The sequence below is a fragment of the Battus philenor genome, unplaced genomic scaffold, assembly GCF_028537555.1.
Source record: "Battus philenor isolate CCGP_79_NKW_IND1 unplaced genomic scaffold, ilBatPhil1.0.hap1 SCAF_6, whole genome shotgun sequence".
In the NCBI taxonomy this organism is placed as follows: Eukaryota; Metazoa; Arthropoda; class Insecta; order Lepidoptera; family Papilionidae; genus Battus; species Battus philenor.
The window spans coordinates 2,640,061-2,662,182 of NW_027181726.1; the positions used below are offsets into that span (position 1 = coordinate 2,640,061).

General features: G+C 33.6%; 1 protein-coding gene across 1 annotated transcript in view; it reads left to right on the forward strand.

Annotated features, from left to right (window-relative positions):
- The first annotated feature begins 10,483 nt into the window (after positions 1–10,483).
- The window catches only part of LOC137930626 (uncharacterized), a 79,289-nt gene continuing 67,650 nt past the window's right edge, over positions 10,484–22,122 (forward strand). The window contains exon 1 of the mRNA XM_068773925.1: positions 10,484–10,834. The gene's annotated coding sequence lies outside the window, so the exon portion shown is untranslated. The remainder of the gene's footprint in view (positions 10,835–22,122) is intronic.

Here is a 22,122-nt window from a genome sequence, read left to right on the forward strand (position 1 = left end):
AATGTTATTACAATAAATTAGCGCCTGTTATTCCAGAAAAGCAATGATTTATTTAAATCGTCTCACAGGCGTTTCCGGTATTATAAATTATAACTAGCAAATGATAATTTATAATTTGGCGAACAGTATAATTACATTGAAACTAGCCGATTTTAAGCGTGTTTCTATTCTCTAGTAAACGAGTTTACCGACCAAATGTCAAGGGCAATTAAAAATACTTTAATAAACTTACTCTTGTACATACACAGGTAATTTGCTAACGATAATAAAAAAGATAGAATTAATATTAATTGAAAATTGATAACAAGAAAACTTCGCTAAAACTAATCGACAGGTCTTCGGTTTTTTTATTCATGTATTATTAATCACATGCAGAGGGCGCTAGTTTGTCGACAAATCTACTAAGTAATATTAAATTTCTAAAATAATAAATCGTGAGGTACTTAATTCACTTGTGTTTAACAACTTGAAGTTTGTTTTTTATCGGTACCCTTCCAATTACTTCACGGTTTGTTATGACAGGAGGCCTCAATAAGTAAAGTTGCAGAATGAGGCTGCAGAGAAAGAGATAGATAACGTCTGAGTTCCTTATTTGCAGCCTAAGTCCTGAAAATCCGAGGAGGTTATACCACGCCATCTCCAAACTCCTGTAATAAGATCTTGGCTATCTTGGCGTCTTGGAGACGGTATCATCCGTTGCATGAGTGTCCTGGTCCAGCGGTGCCACGCGGGACGTATGCTCTCGTGACGTATGCTCTCGTGTTTATGATAAAGAGGCGCTTTAGCCCTTACATGCACGCACTAGGCTACCTGCATTTAAATTACGGTGGTATGCGTAGGAGTTATCCAAGTCATAATAAAAGGTATCAAAGAAGAACATAGGGTTTTAGTGTGTAAAAGTCTGACATAACCATTTTACTGTCCCAAACAAAGGGTATCCTGTATAGGATTCTGTCACGTGACAAAAAGTGAGAGTCTTAAGAGTCTTGGCTTTGTCACCCAAGGTGAATCTAAGAGGAAACTACCAGAACCGACTGAGGCATAAGGCTGGGCTGAAACGGCCGCTCCACGTAGACCGTAGACGTCAAGGGACTCTGGGCCCGCGTTAGGTGAAGTCCAGGAAGTAAGGTGACTTTCGTTCTGGCGCATCTTTTCCTAGAAGGAGAGGAGAACGTTTACCTCCTTCGAGACGGAACTTTTGTTGCATGGAGGAAGTTTTGGACAGTGCAAGTCTGATGTAATCCTTCTTTACCCAACAAGGGCAAGTATGCGAAGGCATTTCTCCCTCTTAAGAAAGTACTGATGACGGATTTCTTTCACGACAGGCTAGCTAGAAAGGTAAGCATGTATTTCTTTCATCTAGCAGATTGTGCAAGTATACCTAAGTTTTTTTACTGGTTACTGCAGAGATTGAAATGTCTAGGATTTAAAACGGGCGAAAACAGAGGCTGCATTGGTAGCGAGGCAATTTTATTGGAATCAATGACTATTTTTTATTAACTTAGTGTTAATTTGAAACCATTCTAAGTGTATTTCAGTGACTTTTTTCACTTGGCTTATAACATTGCCAAGTGGCATATGCCAATTTCATGGGTTTGAAAGGATAGATCGCAGAGAGCGTTCAGCTTAAAACTAGTCTTTTAAGGTAATGAAGCTCAAGGGTTCCCTGGGCCTCGGCACTAGCCGCTTGGTACAAAAGTTTCACTGGACTTCGGTGAGGTAGATAGGTTACATATTTGTCTAAATATTTTTTTTTGAAGTCATTGACATAAGAAGAGATGTTGACAGTTAATATACTTATGATATTCACAACAGTTTTGCAAAAGTTATAATAAAATCATTTTAATTTAAAATTTATTTTATTAATTGTAATCATAAATTTGTTAACAAATACGTATAAGTTAATAGTGTATATTATATATACAAACACGCATAGCAACGTTTGTCATTCCATTAGCTAGTTATCCGAATAAATCAAAATCAGTTTAAGTCAATAATATGTTTTTTTTAGTTAAAATGTTTTAAAAATTGTTGTATAGCAGGAGGCATCTTGTCGTAAATAAAAAATTTGTTGTCTGTCTACTTATAAAAATATTATATGTGATCTTAAGGTTGAATTAAACGAAGTTATTAAGTCAAAATAATTTATAACCCAAGACTTTTGGCAGATGTCTGACGCCTGCCTAAAATTACGTTAATAACAATTACTAATTGAGGTTTAGTAGGATGATTAATATTCATTGTCGTTAATTAAGAATATCATAAACACGAGGGCCAATATACGGCATAGCGACCAATCGAATTATCTTGATTTATAGATTATGCAAGGGTGTCATATTATTTGTACCGGTTAGGCCAGACTATAGACAACGAAGTTGTCATGATTTTAGTCCATAAAGCGGTCATTATCGCATATTTTCGTGAACTTTTGCGCTTGGTACAAGTCATGAAAGATCGACGTTTGCTTAAACTTTTTAAATCGTTATTCTATTTAACAAAATTTACTCCCAAATACAATTAATTATCATACAAATATATAACAAGATTAATAACATATATTTTTTATGTTAAATGAATAAGTTTATTTATTAATCGTTTTACATATAAGCGTTAAAGCTTTCAGCTACTTTGACTCAGACTTAAACAGTTTACTTTGAGGCACTATGTCTTGTGCTTTCTGGAGCAATTAAAAGGTTATGGCGGATTCCTACCGACCAAAACCTCATTGTCTTCTTCGACGCCTTTTGTTATAATTAATGGAAATTGATATACTTCCATTGTTTTAGCGTCGGTGGCCTAGTATACCTCAATTCCTTAGGATAGAACTGCAATTCTCCACCCGTTATATCAAAGCTAAGCAAAGATAAAGCGCGCGCGCCACCGCAGGGCCAGGACATGCAACATATCATCTTGAATTCGTCGCCAAGATCCTATTATGGGGGTTAGAGAACTGCAGTGTTAAATTGATAAACAAATTTTTCTATAAAAAGCTTGAAACTATATGATAATTTGTGCTCGTAAAAATATACAATCTGCGACAGAAATTTTAAACATTTACAGCGGATAATTTTTATACAATATCTCAAAGTTATAATCTTTGCACAGAAGAAAATATTAATATGGCAGAGTAGATATAACAGTTTTATTTATGTATGGTACAAAGTATTTAATATTCACGGAGAGTTATAGTTGATATTAAAGAAATAAAATGTAATAAAATCTCAAGCATATTTTTTATCATTTCTTATTTTATGCAGAATATTAATTCAGCTGTCGTAATATGATCGGTATTATAATTTATGTAAACGTAATTAGTATTTTAAAGGGTGAATTATAAAATGGTTGAATGAACAATAAGTCTACTTTATGTGTAAAAAAGTCAGTTGTAGAATATTTTTACCCGCGTCTGCGAGGACATGACTTTGAAATACTAGGGCGTCAACCTGTATATTCCTGAAGCCGGAAGGACTATCGAAATGCCACAAGCGGTCAAACTATAGTCGAACTGTTTTTATACGGTATAAAATATACGCGAATATTTGTTTAATATTGATTATTAATCGATTACGATTGGCGTTATTAAAAAGCTCAAGGTTTAGAGAGCAGTGGAGGCTGTACTTCAAGTTTCGCTGTTATATTTAATCAGTAATAAAGATATCTACAGAAGAATCAATGTCACCGACGTAATTCAAGGAATTAGTCGTCTGAATTAGCAGTGCGCGGGATATATAGCTTGTGCAACCGACGGGCGGTTGCGGCAGCATCGCTTCCCTCTTGGAAGGTGACGAGAGCCGCCGCATTTTCTCGCGGTTTTGTAACGAGGTCGTAAGCGACGTTATAAAGCGCAACAGAACTGACGTAGTGTAAGTAGAAGACTCGAAGTGTGATATAGAAATTAAGAACATTTATAATAGAAAATTGTATAAAGTTAATTAAATTCTATATATAATATGGAACGAAATGTAAATAAAAATGAATAACAAAAATAAAGAAACTGAATCAGAGTATAATCGTAAGTGTGATGAAGGATGGTCGGCGATGTGTGAATCAAATGTAAACAAATGCAGTGAGAATGATAGAAAATGCGAATGATGAAAGAAGGAAGAAAGGTTTCTTCCTTTCTTTCTGATGGACGAGAGAGACGGTGTGTAATAAAAAGATTAAAAAATAAAAAGTAAAGTAAACTAAGGTCCCTGTTCTACAGACATGAGAGAGGGAATGAAAGGCTTGCAAAAAGGTGAGCTATTAAAAAAACCGACACCGTTGGGGCAGAACGGTTCTCAAATAGAGATCACAAACCAGCAGCCGCTGTGTAGTTATTCATCCCACTAGGTGGAACGATGGCATCGTTAAGATCGCGAAAAGTCGCTAGATGCCGGCAGAACAACATTACCTATTATACTTATTGAAAAATGCAGTTGTACAATAAATTAATCAAGGATTTCTTAAAAAGTTGAATATTTAGCTATATGAATACTATCAAATCAAAAGTGTTGTTTTTTTTTTATTAAATTCATTTATAACCTGTAAAATACCTTTAAAAAAGATCGTTAGGTTTTTGTACATAAGTAGTAATGTTTTGCGATGTTTTTTGTTTTTAAAATATTACTTAATAATCCTTTACGAAAACCGTTACGGAGATAAAATATTATGGATCGAAATTAACTACATTATATCCATTTATAATCTATGACAGTTATTATTAAACATTAACTTGTCATCTGTATATCTGCGTGTAACTACAGATGATGCATTTTATATGCAAATCGAATGTTAACTTTCCGGCATGTAGGATTTAGTATACATTTCGTTGAAGGCTGACGACTCGATGCCGGGGCTTGGTATCTAAATTATAGCGATTTTTTGCTGCGCCCACGTTCACCGCGTCTTTTGTCAGACCCATTCTGCTTGAGTATTCATTCCTAATATTTGAACATATAAATTAAACCAGATATACCTTTTTTGTTTCGTTTCTATATTTGTTTATATGTGAAACAGCTAAATCAAAGTTTAAAGTAACGAAATATTTTTATAATAACACTGAAATCTGTCGTAGTCTGTATGTATTAACTTAAGTTAGTAATTAGTATTTTGGAATATAATAAGCTACGTGTTTGTTTTCTGCCAGTTTTCGACCAGACATAAAATTGATTAAATTTTTAATAAGAACATCTTTGTTATTGATCTTTATATTGGTATATCAGTGTATTTACTCATCGACTTTTTCGATCTTGCCTTGAAATGGCTATAAGTTGGCTGTTGGGGACAGAAGGTTCGTGAGTGGCGATCAGTAGTCGGTAGAAGGGAGGGTGGGTAGATACCCCACTAGGAGCACCGACGACATGGTGAAGATCGCGGGAAGGTGATGAACGCGGACAGCGCAAGACTGGTCACCGTAATGATCTGTGGTGGAGACCTATGCCTTGCAGTGGGCGTGTATTTTTTTTTCCTCTCGCACCCCTAACATATTTTTGGGATATGAACTTTCCTTTTAATAAGTTTTTTATTTAATATTTTCATTTTTGCGCTCTGCTTGCTACCTACATTTCATCTACCTTTCCCTTTTATTCTATGCCTTTCTTTGACCTCCTCAATTTTACATTTACTTATTTTTATTATTCTTTTTTATAAACTTTTTTAAATTGTATTTATTTTTATTTACATTACCTGTCATTTCATTGTACATTTGTTCTTACAATCTAACTTTTATTTCTATAAATTTTATTATATTTGCTGCAATATTCTACAAAACTTGAAGAAATTTTCTTTTGTTTCTTCATCCTTTATCAGCGAGGATATCGAGCCCTATCGCTAATCTTTGTGCCCAAATGGCATTCGGATTCTATGCGGGACAGTAGGCTACCAGGTGGACCACGGTCTCACTTAGGGAACCCCCAGTGCCCCGTGAAGAGCTGGACTAAGACCGTGTCCACCTCGACACTGCGGAGTACGCCGTAGTGGGCGTGTATTGGCTAATATCATGAAATGATGGTGACGAGACTATAAGTTTGGTGATAACAATGGTTACAACTGTTTACTTAATCTATCCAGGTTAGCGTATTTATTATTATATATTTACCTTGATGCAGTGCTGCTACATATTATCTATATCTATCTACGTCTGCTGAAAGATTGGAAGGTGACTTATTTTTTATACGAACACGGATTTTGTTATCTTTCATCTCCAGGTATTTATTAGTGGGTCAAAAGGTTATCGTGTTCCGGTCGAAACTGCAGACCATACATTTAGCATGTTTCGTGTTTTTCGGTCTTTATTTAATTAATTTTAAGTGGCAAAGTTTAATAATAAAGAATTAGTTATGTGATAAAATTTGGACGTGATGTGGTATCTGCAAAATTGTTTATTTCGGGGTTAAAAGTGTTGCAGATAAGATTAAAAAAATAGGTGTATATGTTGTGGTCTGTTATAATTAAGGATCCATAGACGATCTAAAGTAACCGTCATAGCTCATAATAAAAAGTTTAATTGGTTGTCATGGCCGCATAGCGCGCAGAATAGATCACCGTTCGGCAAGAGGTGTACCCACAAGGTAGATACGACCCTGTAAAAGTCGTTGAGAGACATCAGCGAGGGATGTCTTACGGCTGATGATGGTGATGGTGAAAGTTATCTCGGTGAATAAGAATACGATATTACATGCGAGTAGAAATTGAAAACAGTTTCTTTTGTTATATTAGGAGGACCGGAAAGTAATGTCGTTTATAAGAAATTTTTAACAAGTTTTTAGTTCTCATCAACAATATATTCACCTTCGTTATCAACAACCTTTTGCGATCTAGTATACAAATTTTCAATCCGACAGCGGTAAAAATTAACCGGTTTTTCTGTATTTGTCGGCAGAAACGATATTACTTTCCTGTCCCCCGAATATAAATATATATCAGGAACTCGAACTTAAAGCCGCTTCCATAATATCTTAGCAATTAATTACATAAGTCTATATTGATAAGAATCCGAAAATTAGACCTTTAAACATTTTTGAAATAAAAAAGGTTTAGAATGGTTGTAAATAATCTTGAAATTTAAAACTGTGCTTGTATAATCTGTGCACACATTTTATACAAATGCAAGTCGTACTTAACAAGATAACAGTTGTTTGATAAAAAGTAATAAAATGAGATTTAAAATAATTGCATAAAATAACAGATTGTTGTGTTACAAAAAAATTAAATAATAATTTAATTTATCTAATGTCACGGCCGTTCAAATAAAGTTCGACGTGAAGCAATTCGAAAGCGAATCGACGCGTCGGCCCTTCATTTTTAATATTAAATATTGACAATTAGTTTTGGATTTTATGAATGGGCGGGAACGTAGTATGACTTGCGTTTTGGAATATCGATACACAATTTTTTAACCAATATATATATATCTTCGCGACGTAATTTACTATTCTTAGCTCTATCAATTTTGTCAATACGAGCACAAATAAGGGCCAGGTGCAATTGTGCACTACCGTTAACACTCTGATTTGTGCTTTGTCTGATTAATATTCAATTTTACTTAAAAATATTTTTAAAATCCATAATTTGCAACGTTCTCCGAAACGCGCTAGAATAGCTATCCTCCACTAGCCATCTAGGCTGCCTGAAATACCCGTTGTTATTGTTCGCTATCTTGATAAATTTCTCAAAGTGTTGCTATATATTTTCACGAAGTGTTTATACATTTATTTAATTTATCTGACAGTTAAACGATTTGACAGCAGAGTCTATATCATTCGATTGCTGAACTAGATTTTCTTTATGATGTTCCGCTGATGATTGTTGCTTATGTTCATTGACTTCCTGCGACTCCATCAATGTTATTCGTATATCAAAAGGGGGTATACAGACACTGTACCTGTTCTCTCTCCTTCTTTTTCAGTATCAGTTCTCCATTCCAGGTCTCGTATTTCTCATGGAAATTTCCAGAACCATAAATATAACATTGGCCGTAACAAACTCTGTATAGGTACCTCAAGTACAATCAGTGTTGCAACAGGGGGTATGCTGTTTGCAAGCTTATGACATATATTCGATAAGTATTGAGCGCTGTTAGAGATGGGCGGGGTATATCATAAGGAGCAATTGTAAATAGAGCAAAATAGTTACCAGATGACGCCACGGGGAGGTAAAAGGAAGAAAAGTAGACCACATAAACGGCGAAATGATTATATCGAACAAGTGACAGGAGTGACATAGAACAAAGTGGCTCAAAATAGGATGGAATTAAAGCAGTTATAGGCTTTTGTCGACTGGCAAACAGATCTACAAAAAATAAATAAGCAAGAAATTATAGGTTAGTATAAATTTCAATTTTAGATATTAAACCTGAGTAATGTTAATTTTTGCCAGATCTTATGAAGAACTATATTGTAGTTTCGGAGAATACTCTTATATTCGACTAATAACACCTTAAAGTCATCTAAACGTTTCAGCGGTTCAAACGAATTTTTAATTATAAGGTAAATAAATTGTAAGGTGAATTTGTTATGATTTTAGTGAAGTAGATATAAAATTGTTTACAAAAATATTTTTTTAACTATTCAAAGAATTAACAACGCCGACGTATAAATTATGAAAGTATTGTTTTAAAATGTTTTTATTCGTTCAAGAAGCTTGAATAATTTTGGCCGACCTTCGTCTTTTTTAAAAACAAAAGCCCAAATTAAAATTTATCTTTAGTGTTATAAATTATTCATGTTTGTGTGATCGTGGACGTGTTTTGTGAATTCTACTGGTGTGATACGATTTTTGGCGTCCCAATCTTTATGACTCAAACACTGTAAAACTCTTTCAGAAAACTATAGATATTGTAAGGTTTCTAAAAATTCAAATGTACATTTACGACCGTTTCACATTTTTTTCTCTTATAGATTTGGTAAAGCGATACAGCGATTTTCCGAATTCGTTTATTGGCAATTAATGTTATCTTTGATTTAGAACCATTTAAACCTTTTTAGGACAGACCGCTTCTGTTAGATTAAGGTTTTGCACTTTTTTTCATATTTCTTGTGTCATTTTTCCAATGCCACATAAATTTTGTTTCTTGATTTTATTTTTTGTTTTAGACATACAGTATCTATGACAATAATAATTCTAAATCGATCCTTTGGTTTTGTTATGGTAAAATAAAAGCAAAACGTTACTTATTCTGTTTTGATGCAAGTTAAATTTGTATTGTTTATCGTATTTGATGTATAATGTGTGTGATAATATAGTTACATTTTATTTCCTTTATATATCTATAATAAACAATTATTTCAACAACAAATTTCGCAGTTAGATATCGATCGGCGACTCTGAGATCTTCGGCCTTAAAAGCGTAATTGCCTTAGATTGATTTTGCAAAAAAATACAGTTTTTTTATGTTTACGTAGTATCCACCTAATAGTCGGAATTCTAAACACAAACTGCATGACAGCTTCAGCCGAGGTCTCGGAGGCCCTGGACCATCCCAGCTTATCAAGGTGCTCGCGACGCGGCGAAATATTCTAATAAAGCTCTCGAGCTACCGCTCAGAAATAAACATTACATATCTGAATATATTTTATTTATGACTAAATTTATCTGGCTTTGATGCCTGATGACTACTAATCTAACCATATTTTCATCACTTCTTAACATCATATTCAAAAATACGTATAACAACATAATCGGAATGTGGTAAAAAGTTTGGTATATATTCTTATGTAGAAAGGCTTCATGTTTTTAAAAGTCGAGTGTTAAGCTTCAACTCCTAAGTTTTCTATTCCTAAGTTACTACCGGCTAGCGAAATTGAAATTGCAGTAGTATACGAAAGCGTTATTGTAGTTTCGTGTGATGACACGTAGAAAGAAGATCATAGGTTTTTAGCTATTGAAAGTACACGAAAAATCGACGGCAAGACTTGTAATATTGGATTATTAGTCCAGAAATATTAGCACTTTTGTGTTCAGTACTTATATAAGAGGCATATTTTTATTTTACATGTGCACCGACTGACTAAGGAGACATTTTTTTTCTTTTGAGTCCTTGCTCCCGTATGAATTTCCTAGTTCCTAGTTAACTTTTTTTCTGGTTGTATACTTTTGCCTTATGGGCATTAATAGATTCCTGAGCCTTCAGAGGGCACAGCGGAAAGCGGAATTGTACAAAAAAATGGTCTCATGCGGTACTGTTTTTCTTTACGGATTTTGTTTTACTTTCCGGAGCGTATCAAAGTTAAAGTAATTAGTTATCTCTATGTAACTTACATAACGTTGAATTGTTAAAAGCTCATTAGATACTATATGTCACTAGAATTATTACATCTGACGTAACACAAAGCTAGTGTGAATTACGTTAAGACATAAAAAGTGTGTGTCTGTGAACTTGAACGTGTGTTTTGTTCGCGAGAGGACGCCGTACGTCGTGTGATGTGAATCAGTCGTCGAAATCAATTAGCGATTAGCGAACGGACCGATCAGTATAGCACATCCGAAATCTCTAGCCCGAAAACATATACAGTTACGCCGTGATGGACAAAGTCAATTTATAAAGTCGATGTCCTGCCACTCTGTTCGCCAGTCTCGGTCCGCCATCGATGCGACGCAACCGCTCCCAAATATTTTTTTGAAAAACACAATATCGGTTTTGGAATCGTTGCTATTGGCATTCGGTGCACGCTGACGCCCTAGGCCGTCCGCCGCGACACGCCACTGACACATTTCTGCCGTTTGGCGCGCTTTTAGAATTTAGAACAGTTATTGTTTTTTCTTTCCTTTCGCGGTGGTTCCAATACTTTTGTGCCAGAGACACGTGTATAGAAAATTGTGAATTTCTGTATTTTTACTGTTTGGATTTAAAGAGGTAAGTTTTTATAAAACCAAATCTATCTATCTATTTTGGGAAAGCTTAAAGATGATGAAAAACATCACTTGCTAAAATATAAAAAAAAACCAACATCGTGTCAGCATAAATTTGCAAAATTGATAAATCGAATGTAAATTTACAATTTATCTATAAAATTAAAAAAAAACGCATAATAATTAATTGAAATATATTAAATAAAATAATTGATCATAAATCTATAAAAAGATTTATTTAAACATGATGTAAGAAACGTGTATTATTATTGATTTATGTAAAAGTTAAAGAATTTTTAAATAATGAACGATCCATTTTATATTCAAATTGATTGTCATCGGCGATATAATTCAAGGACAAAGACGATGGGAAAATTAAGCTTTCTGATACACAAGCATATATATTACATTAATAAATTTACAATGTAGATATTATACATAATTTTAATTTTTCTTTATTTTAAATCATCACAACTTAATTAAAGTAATAAACACATAGATAATAAATCAGAACGAATCGTAAAAAGTGCATTAGGTTGTTTAGTTATTGTTTTAATAAAAATATATGGCGCTATCGTGTTTGCCATTTGTGGCAACTTTATTAACTCAAAGAGCATAATCGTGCCAACACGGGTACATGGTGTTAATTTATATCAGACTCTTAAACACGTAAAAAAAATAGTTTGTGGACTTTAACATTATAATAACATTTATAAATTTTATGTGTTTTAATTAATATAAATAAATAAATCCAAAAATTAAACATATAGAGGGTGTTTGATTAAATATGTAAAGGGGTGAATGTATAGCTCATTATTGAGCAATAAGCTTTATAGCTTTTACAACTATTTTCAATCACCATTTATAAAGTGTTAAAATATATTAGACTGATTTCATTTTTATATTGGAATACGATAAGCCAACAGGCACTGGCAGTACAAAGTTTACAGAGACAGATAGTAAACAATAATTAAATTTCAAATATATTAATTCGAATTTTGAAAACGCTCTTTACTATTATGTTTTAAATACGCTGGTTATTATTTCTGAGTAATTAGAAGTGTACGAAACATTTATATTACCAATTTTACTATAAAAATAATCACTCTGTATAAAGTGGCCACTCTGAACTATAACATAGTTTTTATTTGTTTTGGAATGCGGCTAGCCAGTACTTCTAGCAGTACAGTCTTCAGGTTTGTAGTAATCAGAATTTAGAAAACTAATTAGGAAAAAGTCTTACTGTATTATCATTATGTTATTTATTATTTCTGAAAACATTGATTTTTGGATAGGTTATGTCATACATTCATGGCTTATGATCAAAATATTTCAAAAGATTTTACACCTATAACTAATCATCCTGTATATGCATATCTATGACAAATATATACTTGTGTATTATATCGGCATATTCAAAAGGAAACATGGGCAATAGTGGAAAAATGTATGCATAAATAATAATAAATATGAACACTTTTTTGTGTTTTTTTTGCGTTAAAACAATTTCAATTACAGACCGAAGTCGTCCTATTTGTAGCAATATACAGAAAAATCCATACACGTATAAACTATATTTAATGTCTGGCAAAGCTAATGAACCAAACAAAAACACGGAATATTAACAAACACAAACCGGTGATATTAAAGCGACTGACATTTCCAATTAAAAAAAAAAAGATATTCACCCATCCGTTCTTTTTTTAAAATCTGTGATACGAAGTAATAGGGCCGTATTAAAATCTATGCTTTGTAATGTATATTCAAATGACGTACATAAAAGAAGATATTTTACAAATACTGTGTATTATCTGTTCGTTCTCAACGCTTGATTGCAAAAGTATAATTTGCATAAAAATGGGAAAAATATTTTTACATAGGTGGTTGTTAAAAGAAGTTGTGTTTGCTCGGAAAACTTTAAAATAATATTTATCGATTATTGGAAGTAAATATAAGAATACTAAAATTTCAATATTTAAAATTGAATCGATTCGCATGACTTTTGTGAATCGAGCCGTGGTGGCCCAGCGAGAAATCCTAGTCGGTTCCCGAGATTCCACCTTTAATAATTGCGACTTTGTGCACTAATTATGAAGGATTGCCACTGACCACAAATAGGTTACCAAAGGATTGGTAGTAGCGTCCTCTGTCTACACACGGTTGTTAAGTGTGGTCATTATGGTATATCCTTTCATATATATCTTTAAAGTAAGCGTATGTTTTGCAGTGGGTGTCTTTGGGCAGAAACAATGACGAGATGGCTTCTATAAAATTAATTAAAAACAAAACTAGCAGCCAATTTTTAACCGCAAGGTTCTTCAGTAATATCTTAGGGTTAAAAGAGGATCTTCCGTTAAGATCAAGCATTATTTTTAATTATTTTATTTTAAAACTAAAACAGTTAACAGTTATCTAAAACGTAAAAGAACTGTATAAAACACACTGTAATATTTGTTTAAATTTAGTATGAAACAACACGTTTATTGGTTCTTGATTAGTAGGATATCCAGTATAAGTATACTGGACTAAGTAGTCCAGGCCGCTATTTATGGTCCAACGGACTGACAAGACGAAATGACAGTGGGAAGGTCTGATAGCGTCCAAAAATTATAGTCACTGAGGTCTTAAAGTTCTGGAGTGGAAACCATGGACTGGCAAGTGCTGCACGGGTCAATGACCTTATTAAATCGCTCCTAATGGAAGTAAGGGAGGAGGCCTATATCTAGTGATGAACGGCCCGTGGCTTAAATGATGATAATAATGATTGGTATAATATCTTAAACCTTGATACGACTATTTCATTCTATAGTATACAAAAATAATACACTATAGTTGTAAGTTTCGTTTAGTATTGCAGAAAAACTGGAGATGAAATGATGGAGAGAAATAAGAAATCATTCACAGATAAACTCTTAAATTAGTGCATGCGAAATGTTGCGATGAGACAAATAATGCCTACAATATACAGTAAAGTTTTTCCAGGTATAGGCCGTCCTCAAAGATATCAATGAGGGATATACCATAATTGCGATGCTACGCAAGCGGACTGGCAATTGTAGTGTGGTATTATGGTACGCAGATGATGCTGCTGTCATCTTTTTTTTTGGAATTCCTTTTACAAAATTTTCCTCTAACATAGCCAGAGCCTATATTTCTTAATTACAATTTCTAGATAGAGGGGGGGCAGTCCTATATAGGACGCCTGGCAATGGAGGGCCCAGGCAGTGTCCGACTCTTACTACTGTCCATCTTCTGGATAATTATTTATAAATTATGTGAATTGTATAAGATTGCCGAGACTTATGATCGTAAGTCTCAGTCCTCTACCGATGGGCTACTACTAGACTACTAATTGTTCTGTCTAAATCACAGACCTAAGAATAGTAATAATATTAATATAAACGTGATAAATTGCCGGATTTTGAATCTCAAAATCCTGGATTTTTGAATATTAATTAACTTTTACATTGGTGGCATTCGTAATTCGAAAAAAAAATGTTCACTGAACTCTTAACACTAAGAGATGCATCAATCATTTCGTATTTAGTGCAAGGTTGCTTAAGCAAGTAATGGTTTTAAATATTATTCCTTTCGCTTTCATCGATCTTTACGCTCACTTGAAAATAAAAAAACACTTTTGCTCTTCTATCGAGATGTTTCTCGAAGATTTTGTTGTAGATTAACTTTATTATTTATTTATAATTAATTTTTTAAATATACAATAGCCAATATGTTTTAACTTCTGTTGATATTAATTCTCGTATTGTGAACTTAAAACATTTTTTTAATCGACAAAGATAACTGTGACTGTAGGTAAACTTTAACGTTATTTCTCCGAGATAGCAAGATAGTTGAGTTTGTAAAAAATATAATTGATTCTTTTGATCTTTTTGTGCCTGCTCCACATGCCCCGCAGAGCAGTGTATCGGTCCGCTGTTCCTGGTTCGAATACCGGTAGAGGATTATAAAAGGTTGTCGTTGTTAATTTTTATATTGATGTTTTTATTTTGTTGCCTTATGTAGAAGATCTTAACTCTTTTTATAACATCGGTATGGGTATTGCTTGTGGTTTTCAGTTAAACCTTTGAACTTAAATAGTTATCCAGTCTGTCTCCTGGGTTAAAATTATGTGCATATGCTTTTACCGTAAGCCAAGACTATGATCAGCTTGCCTGGAATGACTTTCCTAGAGATTCTCGGACATACGTAAACCTAAGGGCATTTTTGTATTTAATATGCATTATAAATTTCGCGATGTCAAGAAATTATTGGGCATTGGATTTAATCACATTCCAATAAAAATAAAAATAAGTAAATTTTCAGAAAGAGATAACTTTATTCATCGGTTTAATTATATGTTATCTATTCTGTATAATGCACAATAGTTTTGTAATGATGTGATAACATTTCCATTCTTATGCTTTTCTGGTCTTTTTTGCTTTGATTTAATCCCGTATAAAATTTAATAGCAAACAATAGGTTTTTAATTTATTCTGTGGTTCACAACTATTATTCTGTCTCCATCTCGTGTTTTTTCGTATAAACGAGAAAATGGCCGGATTGTAGTGTGGATTTTGAGATTAAATCCCGTTAGCATAATTAGGTCTATCATAATAAAGTTGTTAAGTTGAAGTTGCAGCGGGCAGGCGAAATAGCGCGCAGAACACATATGTTCTACACGATCACAAGTAAATACATAGATACAAAGATAATATAACATAGTAGGAAATAAACAGTTACGGTATAAGCATCCTGTAATCACTTCAAACCAGCCTTTAAAAAAGGCTTTATTAAATGCATGGCAAGTTGAAGTGTCAATAAGTAGGCCACATGGCACGCAAATAAAAGGCCAGGCCTTAAAGTTCTGGAGTGGGGATTATTAACCGATACGAGCAGCGTAAGACTAATAAGGTAGACAGTGGACCTTAATGGATGCAGACTGCTTCCTACCGGATCTACTGGAAATTTATAGAGGAAGGGATAAGTCCAGCAGTCAACATCGTATGGCTGGAATATTGACGATGATGATTATCTTTTTAGCTGCATATTAACGAACACATGCACGACGTGAGTGGGATTACATTTTCAGGTGACGCTTTAAACAATAAGGTAATTTAATACTTTATTAAAGATATTCGTATATCATTTTTGTCGAACACGACACGGGAAGATAAGTTTAATGGAAGATATTAATAAAACTGATTGGTCAACCATCCCGACATTGTTTGTTTCATTGAATTGTTTTGTTTATATGTAAAAATATTAAACAGTGATTCAATACGGTTTATTTTACTATTTTAAAGCCTATAAAACAGGGCCAAGCACTTACATATTACTTCGAGGCACTGGAATGTTCGATTCGGTATACATGTAAATATAGATAAATCGCTAATATATCCATTTTTAGGGGTTTATTTCAAAAATAGAATCGAAGTTACAAATGAAGAAACGAATTTCAATATCATCATCATTTCAGCCAAAGACTAGCAGTAGATGGTTTCTGGATCATTGGAACTGCATACAGCATCTTTCAAAGAACTTACCAAGGTCGTTACAATGTGGAATGGACGTTCTTGCGCCGCTGCAGCGCTTGCTAGTCCGTGATCTTCACTCCAGGACCTTATGGTGGTCATGTATTCAGCGCGCTATATGGTCAACCACTTTAAGTAGCCTTGTATTTAATAAGGTTTTATTATAAGTCTGGTTTAAATTACCTGGCAGCCATGGTGTAACTTTTTGATATGCTTGAATACTAATATATATAAATACCACATATAAGAAAATTCTATATATATGTATCCTACATACGTAATATTAATATGCAACTGTCTCAAATTAACAAAACGTCGTAGTTCGATTTAGAAAGTATGATTAATACATTAGGACAAACCTTATTACTTTCTTTTCCTTTTTAGTGTTTATAATGTTAGAAACAAATATATCTACAAAAGTTCACAGTGCAATTTAAATTAAGAATAGCTAGTTATTATGTAATATAATTACCACAGATTCTCTACGTAAGTAGTATCACAAAATTTCTGTGTCGTCAATTTCGTTCGCAAACCATTCATGAATATCGAACGCATGTTGCATATTCGTTCGGTATCTGAATCTCGATCGATACGATGGACTCAATTGTTTGTCGCATGTAATCAGGAAGTCGTGGTCACTTTCCCCTACACCTGAGTTAAAACCGTCAACATTTACTTTCCTATTTTACAGCACGTTTGACAGTAAAAAGATTTAAAGTACGTCTACTGCTGTAAATAGATCTCTCCGATAAATTTTCAACAAGACAGAAAAGAAGTGCAAGTCATTATACAAAAATATAAATAAACAAACAGTCTTTGGTTTTAAGGCAGAGTAAGATAATCTATCGATAAATATTGGCTAAAACGTTGTTATGAAGGTAAGGTGAGATATTTATATTGTTTTCGTCGTTGATCGAAGAGATGGCAACCGCGACCAGGAAGGCGCGGCGTGGGTAGTCCCCCTGTTAGATGGCAGCGTAAAATCCGTAATCGTGGCGATAATTAGAGGAAGCTTATGCCTTGCAGTGGGCGTATATTGGCTGATATGATGATGGAGTTTGTCGAAAAAGTGATCATTTAATTCGTTAAATTACGTTGTAGAGCAGCGAGTTGAGTGTAATGAGTACGCCAGTACTAGATTGCAACTGAAAGTAATGTTATTTTAAATAAATGATCGATGCCTCGTCAACCTTGCAAAAGGTGAATGCACTTAAAAACGATAAAATTATAATATATTTAGTTTTTTTAACGAATCTTATCTCCTTCCATTGTATAGTTTATGACAGATATGAAAGATTCGCGAACATTCCTCTAGTACCGAGGTACGGCTGTTTACATTAAATGTCAACGTATTTATTGAAAATCTTGGAACAAGTGGTCTTATTTTGATAACATTATATGACAGGGGCGTGGTTGTGTATGACAAAAAAATAATACGTAAGCAATCTTGTGAGAGGATATTGAATATTATGTTTTTATATTAAATTAAATCAGGTAACAAGATGTTTTGCATTACGTACAATACGGTTGAGAAAAATTATAAAATCATTCCTCATTTTGCTTCTTATTACTATTATTATTAAAAAGGAGATTAAAAATTAAAACAATGTGATGTAAGTGTTAAAGTATCGTGAAATATTTTCCCTTCATTCATTAAAAACGAAACATTTTCTAGTCTCAAAAATCCCAGTTCCAATTAGATTAAAGTCTACGATCAATGTATATTACCAGTGATTATAACACTGAATTGTCTCTTTTTTTGGACTTCTTTGGGTAGTTCACAGTCACTCAACGATTCATGGAGAAGATTTTACCCGGGATTTCTTCGAAATCGAATTAGGAATAAGGATAACGTAGACCAGTGGTTGGCAGAGTTATTGGCCAAAATGCGAAAAGTAAGCATTACAACCATATATAAAAAAATTAGGAGCAAAATTTGCTTGTTTGGTTAACTTTTATTGAACTAAACAAAACTAAATTTCATACTCATTAAATATTTTTTTTATTGCGAACAATGTATTTGATTTTCCTCGGAAGGTTTGAGAGTCAGATTTGTATGTAGTTGTTTCTAATTTTAGGCTCTCATCATGAAGACAAGTTCTTAGTTTTCTATTGATAGCGTTCATGCTTAAAAAAGATTGTTCGCATATTTAGAACCGAAAGGGGAAAGCAGGGCAAACGGGAGCTTTTTCAGCTGAACGTAAATTTAAAATTTTGTATTTCTTATCCAGTTTGTTTTTAAATGACAATATTATTATGCTATCCATAGATATTTGTGCTAGAGCTGCACTTGCTTATGGATACAAAGAGCCACATTCGGCTCTGGAGAAGCACTTTGGCGACCACCAGCGTTGACGAATAAAAGTAACCGATATAAACTAGTAGAATGGCAAGTTAAATTTACAGTGGGAAAGTCACAAAGTGTGTGGAACATATGGCCGCTAGGGTTTTAAGGTTCTAGAGTGGAGACCACAGTTAACGGAGTATAGGAATACCTCTCACAAAGCGTACAAACAACCTTGTGAAGGTCATCGGCATAAACTTGATGTAGGCTGCTTCGAATCCGTCTTTTTTGAAATCTATACGGGAGGCCCATGTTGAGCAATGGACGTTATATGACTAGCGTTTATTCACTAGGAATAATAGTACTAGGAATAATTTAATAAATAGTACTAGGAATAATTCACATATAAACTTGCAAATTCGCTAATAATCTATTGAAATTTGATACCCCTTAAATGTATACAGACCGCATCTAATCATAGCATTGAAGATTTACGGAGAAGGCCTATAATCTACGGTTGAAATGATAAACTAATTTACAGTAAAAATTCACTGAAATTACGACAATTATTAATAAAGTTGATGAGAGCAGAGTTAACAAGTTTTTAAATAGACTGTAAGTGATTTTAACCTTGACATTGGCTGGTAAAACCAAACGCACCGGAGGCTGGACTAAAAGCTTTCGTAATTAATTCATGGTTGTAGAGACTAATAAATATTTATACGGCGCTCTGAACCTCTATTATGTTTTAAACTTGAGGCCTTTGAACTCTCGGCTAATATATGTATTTATAAAAAAAAACTCGCCAAATGAAGTCATTGTTGTGCTTAAATTTGAACTGGATTATAGATTTTATATTATTATTCGGTAAAAACGAATGAATTAATATAAGCGAAATAACTTGCTTTGAGGCAGTAATTTAATGAAATCTAATATATAAAATTCTCGTGTCACGGTGTTCGAACTTGAACTCCTCCGAAACGGCTTGACCGATTTTTACCAAATTTTACATGCGTATTCAGTATGTCTGAGAATCGGCTACTATCTATTTTCCATACCCCTAAGTGATAAGGGTGGTCCACCCCTAAATTTTATTTTTAATTTTTTAGACAATTTTTTTGGTATTTATTTTATTATGATACAGCATACAAAAATACATACAAACCTCATTCACCCCTCTACGATCAACCCTTATCTTACATTTGTTAATTAAAAACTTTAATTTTTTTTGCAAAACAACGTTTGCGGGATCAGCTAGTAAATTTATATTTTTTTATTTATGCATAGTTTACAGGTTAAAAGAGTAGAGTTTAGGTCTAGGTTGACCAACGGCGTAACCAAGTTCTCGGGAAGTCGCTGATGCGGGAACCTTTAGGCCGTTATCATGACGATCTTTACGGGAGGCTTTTGGCGTTGCAATGAGCGTCTATCGATTGGAAGAACAAGAAGGAGACATAAGATGCTAGGTTTTCCTTGGCTTGTAACGACTTCCTATGAAAACATAGCTTAAGCACACCTGCTTGATTACTTAGACGGTTTGTGATATAAAAGTTGCCTTGAAAATTATATATGTGTTTAACATAGGCATACCCGGTATTTCATTTGGCACATCCTGCCAAATAATGGGATTTACGGCAAAGATCGTATATGTATTATTTTTATAAAGCGTTATCTCTATCTCACTCGGATCCGAATTTTGTAAGCAAATAAAACAGATTGTGTACATAAAAATATAAAACACTTAAAAAATCAATTAACACTGTTAAGAAGTTTATATTATTGCATTTATCCTTACCTATTATTTTCACCATTACTTTTTTGTCATAGAAAAATTTATGATATTGGTTTTACCAACTTTATTTATATTTGTATATATAATTATCATCAATACTCTCCGTGGATTGAGATGTGACTGGTGGCTGACTGTTGTTTTCGACGTGCCAAATCAAATGCCTGGGACTACATTACTTTTAAACAACATTTTTGTCCATATGAAATCACTATAAAGGAGAAATAAATGTATTACACGAGATTAGAAGTAATAAAAATAGGATTACTCTGCGATTATTTTTTCGTATTACATCCGAGAACATTATTTATGTTTAACATGATAAAGTTATAATTTTAGTATAGATAATTTGAATTTAAAAATGTTAACCTTTATTGCAAAGTCTGTCATAATGGAAAGACATAATTTTAGATTTAATATATTAAAACATGACGTTTAAACATATAGTTTTTATTCCATATACGTTGAAAACAACTTCTTTATTTGTTTAAATTACATTCCAATGATATTGGCTGATTCTAGTTCTCTTATTAATTTCTTTGCTTTGAACATAATTTTATGCCAACGACAATAATTTACGTATTGAAATACTAATAAACTTTGAAAATATTTCAAATTACGTATAGATTTTTCAAATGTATTTTGATTGGTGAATTGCTAGTGTTTTCCTTATCGATTCGTGTACTTACGGGTGTATTGAAAAGTACATCGGAATTAGGTAATGGCCTATTCCCAGTCTATTCGAGTAAGAACTCGTAATAAAAAGATACTGCAGTGGGGCATTGTATGCATCGAACGTTTGCAGTGTTCAGAATTCCGTGCGCGCACCCACAGGGAGCCGGTGGGCAGTGGACTGCATATTTTGGCGTCGATTCTGTATTTTGGATGCACAAAATTAAATAACATACGAGGCTATAGTCATATGTAACAGGATCCGTGTATTCATAAATGCGACGGTCGTATACGTCATAAATATTCAGGTAACAGATGCGATCTGTTCTCTGCGGATGTCCTTTTGTTGTTTATTTTGTATCGAGTAGGTATTTAAGTTTGAGACATATTTTTTCCTTCACGTATAACTCTTTATGGAACAACATGTGAACTATTAATATTCCCTCAACTGAGACACGAATCTTCTCTTATAAAGAGAGTTTTGGTATCATAATCCATGAGGAGTTCCTTAACGAGCGAAAGTAATCAACCCAGCGGATTATCACGTTAAAGTGGTTTTGGGCAAGTCACATATTTTACGGACAAGATGGCTGCAGGTCAGCAGGCTTTAAGGTTTTGGAGTGAAGACAACGGAGCAACAAACGCAGCGCAGAACGTCCAGTCATAAGGTGAACATCATCATAAAAATTTATGTAAGAGGCTCATGTCCACACGTAGATGTCATATAGTTGAAATGATAATGATAATAAATAGTATATTGTGTAAATTTTCTTCGTGGGCCCCATTATCGGACAAACTTCGGGTTACACTCTCGTATCTCACCCACGAGCAGTTCTTACAAATAGAAGATAGAATATTTGAACAATTATCTGCCATCGATATCTTGGTCGCTTTCATCGGATCGGACTTTGGAATAGCTTGGAATGATTCGGCTTAGTTGTGTGTAGTGTCACGTGTAGTTATTGTTTACCGTCGAGGTACGTACAAACAAATTCAGGGAGCGATTACGTGAAAAC